The sequence below is a fragment of the Echinops telfairi genome, unplaced genomic scaffold (assembly GCF_000313985.2).
Source record: "Echinops telfairi isolate 266 unplaced genomic scaffold, ASM31398v2 ScPeMD7_5;HRSCAF=22, whole genome shotgun sequence".
NCBI classification, from domain to species: Eukaryota; Metazoa; Chordata; class Mammalia; order Afrosoricida; family Tenrecidae; genus Echinops; species Echinops telfairi.
Window position 1 is genome coordinate 43,515,721 of NW_022103901.1, and position 9,072 is coordinate 43,524,792.

General features: G+C 41.3%; 1 protein-coding gene and 1 pseudogene across 1 annotated transcript in view; both read right to left on the bottom strand.

Moving 5' to 3' along the window:
* LOC105978893 overlaps nucleotides 1–4,766 on the bottom strand; it is an 8,007-nt pseudogene extending 3,241 nt beyond the window's left edge.
* The window catches only part of PARN (poly(A)-specific ribonuclease), a 149,933-nt gene that overhangs the window by 30,568 nt on the left and 110,293 nt on the right, over nucleotides 1–9,072 (bottom strand). The window lies entirely within an intron of this gene.

The following is a 9,072-nucleotide window of genomic DNA, read 5'->3' on the forward strand; positions in this document are numbered from 1 at the left end:
AGAGCAAATGTTTTGAGAATGATGAGGGCAATGAATGTACAAATGTGCTTTACACAATTGCTGTATGTATGGATTGTGATAAGTTGTATGAGCCCCTAATAAAATGATTAAAATAAATAAGTAAGTAAAACTTCTGGCCAACACACTTTAAAAAAGTAAACACAACTTATAAATAGCTCTCTCTATATGTATCTATCCACACACAACTTAAATAGACAATTGTGGTATAGTCACACACTGGAATACTGTATAACAATGGACATGAATGTATTACAGCCACACAAATAAATGGATAAATATTAATAATATAATAGGGCAAATAAAAAAGGCAAATCTGAAAAAGCTATATAGTGAAATCTGAGAAGCTGGAATCTGTGTGAGGTGGGAGCCTGTAATAGAAGAAAAACTCAAATGTTTTTTACTAATAGTGACAGAAAAGTGTTCAGAGTAGGCCCTGTCAAAAGAAGAAAACTTGTGCGATCTAGACAAACAAGGCTACGCCATCCTTTTCATTATGGGAATGGCCTACCCTCAGGGAACCATAACTCCTGGTACTGTTTCTAAAAGAACACACCTGTGTTGGAAGAAATACAGGCAAAAATGCACTTTAGAAGCAAGATGTGTAAGACTTTGTCTCATGTGCACCGGTCATGTTGTCAGGAGAGAGCAGGCCCTGGAGAAGGGCATCACGCTTGGTAAAGTGGAGGGGCGGCGACAAAGAGGAAGGCCCTCAAGGACATGGACTGACACTGGCTGTAACAATGGGCTCACACATAACAATTCTGAGGATGGTGTAGGGCCAAGTTTTGTTTCATTCTGTTGTACACAGAGCTGGAACCGATGGCCACAACAGAGGCAAGGGGGAAGCGGAGGCAATAAATACAAGGTTTTCAAAGGCTGGCTATGAGGAGAAAAAGCTGTTGTTTAAGCTACATGTTCCCATGCCATAAACCAACTGCCTCAGCGCTGGATGACAGATGCCACGAGAGAACACTGTGCTGACTATCAGCCAGGTGCTGTTGGTTTTGTTTTTCCTTTTTTCATGGTTATTAGCTGCAAGATCAATTCTAAAAAGTTGCTTATTACTTATTCTGTGTCAAGAACTATATTATCTGCTTTACAAACACATACATTCAATTTGTATTTATTCATCCATCCATTGGCTTATGAAAACACGTATGAATGTTTTTAATTCTCATTTGTTCTCTTATCCGTGTATACATTCACTTGTGAACAAAACATCTTCTAAACAATTGGGGCTACAAAAGTGAAGGGGAGACATAGTCCTTGTACTCTTTGTAAAGAGAGGTGGTATACCAGCAAACACATGTGTGCTGAGGAAAGTGCTCGAGTTGACAGTAAAGGATGATCTAGCACGGGGTGTGGGGACAGTTGCCCCAAGCAAAGACTCGAAGGATGGAAACAGAAACACTTGAAGGCAGGGATTGGTTCCAGGCAGAAGTGTGAAGTGATTCTTCTGAATGAGGACATGCTCAGTGAGGAACTGGAAGAACGGCAGAAATCTGAACAGCCCTTGGTAACACCAGAGCAAGGGACAGAGGTTTCCTGAAAAGGGCTCGGCACGCAGCTAATTACAGTGGGAGTCACCATAGGGCTTCTAGTCAGGAAGAGGATGTGAGCTGCCACGTGTTTCCACAAGATCCCTCTTACTGAAGAGAATAAAGCAGTAACTGGGAGCTAGACCTTTCCTAGGCAGAGGGTAGATCTTCTCCAAAGTACTAGAGTTGGAGACTGTTAGCAGAGACAGAGCAGAAAAGGCCATGGAACAGTCAGTCAGCCAGAGGTAGAGGCCTTCACTTCAGAGTGTTACCAATCAGCTCTCAAAACAACCAATCAACCTGCGTGTACAAATGAGAAAACGAAGGCCAAGAGAGCTTGAGTACCAATGCCCAAAGCAGAGCGAGGTTTTCATTCGGTCTCCCTGTCTCTGAAGTTAAGTTTTAGATGACTAATTTGAACCTACCTATCAAAGCTGTCAATGAAGCTCACTCAAGGTTTTCAAGTTGACTCTGACTCATAATGATTCTATAAGACAAAGGGGAACTGCTCTGCGGGTTTCTCAAACTGTAAACCTTTACAGAGTAGAAAGTCTCATCTTTCTCCCTCTGAGAGGCTGGTGAGATCAAAATGTTGACCTTGAGGTTAGCAATACAACACATAACCCATTCTATCACTACAGCTCATCAATGAAGTTACTGCCCCTCAAAACAACACAAACCAAAATGGTTTCCCTGACACAGCTTTTCAAAGGTGATGGGAGAAAAGGTGACTGGCAGCAAAACTAAGAAAGGACTAGGTGACAGAGCTTATCAGGAGGAGATGGAGCTCAGAAAAATGTTCAGAATTCAGAGTTACAAGAAAAAAAGAAAGAGAAAAAGCATGAAATTCACAAACTAAATGTATAGTTGGAAAAAGATTCTATACGTAGGTTTTGACGAGCTTGATAAACAGCTGGAAGATGTAAACAATTTACAACATTCGTCACAGTTTATGGGAGAAAATGAAGATTAATGTCTCAACTACACAAGACTAATTCAAAGCACAAGCAAAGCTCATCTGGGTCTCAGCAAATGACAGTCGAGATTCCAAGAACACTGAATACATTTCACTCCCCCAGATCAGAAATCTAACTCACTGTAGTTAAGTCTAGTCCAATTCATCGAGACCCTACCCTGGCGGGCACGGAGAACCGCCCTGTGGGCGTTTCCAGGGTTGTAAGCTTTGCACATCTTTCTCCCAAAGAGTAGCTGGTACACACAGCTGATCTCTCTGCTTGTGTGTCCTATACCCACTGCCATGAGTCAATGCCAACTCATCTCAAGCCTTTACAGGCAGAGGATTTACAAAGTTAATCATCTTTAATGAAGCAGACAGTCACATCTTTCTCCGCTACTGCTGGGTGGTTCGAACTGTCAACCTTTTGGTAAGCAGCCTAGTGCTTAACCAGGGTTCCTTGCATGTCCTGTAAGTTCCTGAATAACCATGACTTGCCTTCCTGGAGGATGCCTTCTACTAGAGTAGAGTAGAAAAGTTAAATAATTAGTATGGTAAATAAAGCATTTTAATGTCAAAATTAAAAATGGGTATATTACAGAATAGGATTTTGAAAGCTTCAAGAATGTGGTTTAAATAAAATACAGTTTACATAAACTTTCTTCTCCTCCCTTGCCCATGCCCATGAAAGCTTCTATCTGCTCCCCTCCAGCTTTAGGGAAGTACTTAGGGGAAAGGGCACCATTTGTCAGTTTGTCATATTGGGGTGGTTTGTGTGTTGCTGCGATGCTGGAAGCTATGTCACTGGTATTTCAAATGCCAGCAGGGTCAGCCAAAGTCAATAGGTTTCAGTAGAGCTTCCAGACTAAAAATAGACAATGAAGGATTAGGCTCTCTACTTCAGAGTAAGTAACCACTGAAAACGTTACACATAGCTTCTAAATATTGTCAGATACTGAATGCCTAATGAATGACAGTGGGACATTTTCAGAGAGTATGCCAAAGGATGGTCAGAAAGCACTCAATATGTAAATGAGGAGGACCTGATTTCTCTGAGTGCAGTTGATCATGGCGACATGAATCGAGTACAGCCTTGGAAATGTGGCCTTCAGGATCTTTATTTGCTGATGGGGCACAATTCAAGGTAAAGAGAAACAGCTGCAAAAACTCCTAATAATCAGAACTTGGAATGTGGGCAGTGTGAATCTAGGAAAATTGAAAATAGTGAAAAATTAAATGGAATGCACAAAGATTGGTACCCTGGACATTAGTGAGCAAAAGCAGACTGATATTGGCCATTTTTAATCACAAAAATCATATGATTTATTATGCCAAGAATAATACAATCATGAGGAATGGTATGGCATTGATTGTCAAAAAGGTATGGCATTGATTGTCAAAATCAATCTGGATGTACAATGCTGTAAGTGAGAGGCTTGTATCTATCCACTTTCAAGAAAATCCAATCAACACAACTATTATTCAAATTTATGCACCAACACAAAACTATCAAGAAATTAAATATTTCTACTAATGACTTCACTCTAAAATTGAGCAAACATGTAATCAAGATGCATGGATAATTACCGGCAATTGGAACGCAAAATCTGGAAACCAAGAGGAAGGAACTACAGTTGGAAAACATGTACTTGGTGATAAAAACAATGCTGGCGATCAAACGATAGAATTTTGCAAAACCAATGACCTGATCCCATCGAGACCTCGTGATCACACAGGCTGGTGTGCTTCTTCCATGTGGGCTTTGTTGCTTCTCAGTTAGATGGCCACTTGTTTATCTTCAAGCCTTTAAGACCCCAGATGCTATAGCTATCCTTGCTTCTTAGGAGCGTTTTAGTTGTTCTTTTTCCAAGACTGATTCTTTTGGTAGTCCATGGTACTTTTAGTATTCTTTGCCAGCACCGTAATTCAAAGGCATCAATTCTTAATCACTGTTTAACTTTTACATGCATATGGTTTTGGTCAGGCACACCTTATTTCTCCAAGTAACATCCTCACATTTCTACAAATTAAAGAGGTCTTGAGCAGAGAAGATTTACCTAGTGCAGTGCATCATTTGATCTCTTGACTGATGATTCAATGAGCATTGATTGTGGATCCAAGCAAGGCAACATCTTGAGAACTTTAATCTTTTCTCTACTTATTATAATGTTACCTACAGGTCTACTTATGATGATTTTGGTGTTTACATTGAGCTGTAATTCATACTGAGGGCTGAAAGCCTTGATCGTCATCAACAAGTGCTTCAAATCCCCTTCACTTCCAGCAAGCAAAGTTGTATTATCTGCATATCAAAGGCTGTTAATAGCCTTCTTCCGATCCTGATGCCATATTGTTCATATCATCCAGCTTCTCTGGATTTGAGGAGCTGATACCAAGGGCTGAAGGAGAAAGCAAATGTTTTGAGAATGATGGTGGCAACAAATGCACAAATGTGCTTGACACAATGGATGGATGTATAGATTGTGATAAGAGTTGTACGAGCCCTCAATAAAATGATTTTAAAAAAAAAAGAAGCAAGGATGGCAAGCCTTGTTACCAGAACATGTTATCAGAAGAGACCAGTCCTGGAGAAGGCCATCGTGCCTGGTAAAGTACAGGGGCAGTCAAAAAGAAGACCATCACAAGACGGACTGACACAGTGGCTGCAACAATGGGCTTAAGCACAGGAACAATTATGAGGATGGCAAATGACTGGAGTGCTTCATTCTATTGTACAAGGGGTCATTATGAGTTGGTATCCACTCAACAGCCCCTAACAACAAACCTGGGCTAGAGTGAGGGTGTTGGAATCTCAGTTAAGCCACCCAAAAAAAAATGACTGCAAGTTCTTCTTAAACCTGTGGTTGTCAACCTTCCTGATGCCGTGCCCCTTAAATACAGTTCCTCATGTAGTGGTGACCCCCAACCATAAAATTATTTTCGGTGCTACTTCATAACTGTAATTTTTCTACTGCTATGAATTAGGCGACCCCTGTGAAAGGGTCGTTTGATCCCCAAGGGGTTGAGACCCACAAGTTGAGAACCTCTGTCTTAAACCCATATAACCTTGTCAGCAGCCTTTGGCAGAACCTTAGTGATTTCTGACTAGCAAGCTGAGAAGATCCAATTGCCTATTCCATCCTTGCCTATGATATAAGAGCACACAGAGTGAGGAAAGGGTAGAGAGTTACCCAGTTATTCACTGGAAGGTCAATCCAAGTAGGAACCCTGCATATGGATTTTGGGATTTCACGATCACCTTCTGCAAGCTGGATGTTCAATATGTAAGCTCTCATACCACTCCCTCATTCAGTCTTGGATTTTATTATTTACAATCCTTGGATCACACAGGTTGGTGTGCCTCTTCTGTGGGAACAAAGCTATGATCTCATTTAGATGGCTGCTTGTTTGAAGACAAGCCTTTAATACCCCAGATGCTATTATTTTAGTGGCTCACCAGCATGGGAAAGTGGCGCAGGAGAAGTTAGGATACATCATGACCAAGTGGGATTCGTACCAGGGATACAGGGATGGTTCAATACTTGAAAAACAATTAGTATAATCTAACATATCAACAAGAAAAAGGACAAGAACAAGGATCTACATATAATGCCCTCCCTGGGGAACGGACAACATAAAAGTGGGTGAAGGGAGATGTCGGACAGTGTAAGATATGACAAAATAATAATTTATAAATTATCAAGGTTTCATGAGGAAGGGGAGGAGGGGGAATAAGAGCTGATGCCAGAGGCTTACGTGGAGAGCAAATGATTTGAGAATGATGAGGGTAACGAATGGGCAAATGTGCTTTACACAACTGTTGTTATGTATGGATTGTGATAAGTTGTATGAGGCCCCAATAAAATGATTTAGGAAAAAAAAGGAGATGTAAGAGTCCCCAATTAAAGTATTTCATTTAAATAATAAAAAAAGAAAAAGAAAAAGGACAAGAATGATGATCATATCAATTGATGCAGAAAAAACATTTGATAACACCCAACACCCAATCCTAATAAAGGCTCTCAAGAAGATAGGATCAGAGGGGAAATCCTCAATACAATAAAAGCAATACATGAAAAACCAATAGGTAATATTACACTCAAAGGAGAAAAGCTGAAAACATTTCCACTGAACAAGGGAACCCAATGGATTCCCCCTTTCCCCACTTCTTTTCAATATTGTGCTGGAAGTCGTAGGCAATGCCATAAGACAAAGGCAAGATATAAAGGGCGTATGATTGGGTATAGAAGTGAAACTTTCATTATTGCAGATGATATGACTTTATATATTGAGAATCCTAAGGGGTCCACAATAGGACTGCTGGAAACAATAGAGGAGTTTAGTAGAGTAACAGGATACAAGATTAACGAGCAGAAATCAACTGCATTCCTATATACCAGTGATGGAAATGCAGAAAAAAATATAAAGGAATCAGTACCATTCGCAATAGGCATGCAAAAGCTGAAATACCTAGGAATAAACCTAACAAAAAACCAAAAGACTACAAATTCATTGCACTCCCGATCCAAATTTCAGCATCATTCTACAAAAAAATGGAAAGCCTGATTAGCAACTTCATATGAAAAAGGAAGAAACTTAGGATAGGCAAAGAACTCCTCAAAAAGAACAAAGTAGGTGGTCTTGCACTACCCTCCCTCAAAACCACTGTACAGTCATGGCTGTCAAAACAGCCTGGTACTGTCATGATAGATACTCAGACCAATAGATCAGGACAGAAGACCCAGAAATAAGAGCATCCACATACAGACAATTGATTTTTGACAAAGCCCCCGCCCCCCGCCAAAAAAAAAAAATTAAATGGGAAGCAGATGCCTTCTTCAATAAATGGCGTTGGAAAAGCTGGATTTCCCTGTGCAGAAGAATAAAACAGACCCATGTCCATGCATAAAACCAAACTCAAAGTGGATCAAAGACCTAGATGTAAAACCCAAAGCTATCAGGACCATCGGAGAGAAAACTGAGACAAAGCTAGGGGCCCTAATGCAAGGAATTACACGGGCTATCAGAATTAACAAAGGAAATACACTCCTTAGAAGATAAAAATGGATGAATGGGACCTATTGAAAACACTTGTGTACATCAAAAGACTTTATGAAAAGGGTAAAATGAGAGACCACAGACTGGGGAAAGATATGTAGTAGGGACATAACAGAAAAAGGACTACTGCTAAGATCCACAGAATTTTACAAGCTTACAACAAGAAAAAACTGATAACCCTCTGAGAAAGTGGATAAAAGTCCTACACAGACGATTCACAAAGGATGACATTCAAATGGCTTATTAACACATGAGGAAATGCTTTAGGTCATTAGCTATCTGGGAAATGCAAATCAAAACAACAATGAGATACCAAGGCCCATTACTGTAGCCCAATTTTATAAATGATGGAGAGGATGCAATGAAATAACAATCCTTATCCACTGCTTGTTGACTTGTAGACTTGTTAATACAAACAGCTACTGTGGAAGGGGATATGGCGGAACTAAAACAGATGCCAATTGAACTACACATGATCCAACAATACCATTACTGGGCATACACCCCAAAGAAATAAGAAACAGGTCATCAATAGATGTTTGCTTCCCCATGTTCATCGCAGCACAGTTCACTATAGCAAAAAGCCTAAATTACCATCAATAGGAGAGTGGATAAAAAAAACTGGTACATACACACAATGGATTACTACACATCCCTAAAATATAGCGATTAAACCATGAAACACCTCAACTCCTAGAGGGATCTAGAAGACATTATGCTGAGTGAAGTTAGTCAAGCACAAAAGGACAAATACTGTATGAGTCCACTGCGGTGGGAACAAGCAGCAGAAAAGGCCCCAAGCTCAAGTCTGCAGGCCATCCATTCTTCTGGTCGAGGACCAGAGAGCCTGGTAAAGAACTGGACCAGAACCACACATCATCTGCTCCAGGTAGGTATAGAGTATGCCACTTGGCCAGAGGGTACCTCATCACAGCTGGGGTCAAATGGTGGGGGGAAAGGCAAAAGGGGCAGGGTATGCTGAGTGACAGCCATGTGCTGAGTGATAGCCATATGGATTTGGGATGAGGTCCCCAGAGGAGGCGGCACTGACAAAGGAATGAGGCTGACTGATGGGAAGGGCAGCACAGTAGAGGGGAGAGCGGAGAGCGGGTAGTCGAGCTTGGACAAACATAAGTGCATGTCTGTTGAGGGGAGGGGATGGAAGGCTGACTGCCAGGGCAGGGGAGGAGAGACTGAGGATGCTCATAGGATCACTAGGTAGGGAGGGTCTTAGTGGCATGTAACATGAGAGCAGAATTGACCTAGGGACTCTGGGGGTATTCCGGAAACCCAATCCTGGATCATCAGGGTACACATCGTGCTCCTGAGGCGGCATCAGGGAGACCCCATAAGGGAACTCCACTGGGTAAACAAGACTACCCCAGACACACTTGTAACCTGACGACTTAAGCCGGAAAACACATGGTTTCTGAGGAAGCAGCTGTACCAAGAGCGGTGTACTAGTGGTTGGTGAACAAACAAAGTCTGCCCACATATATG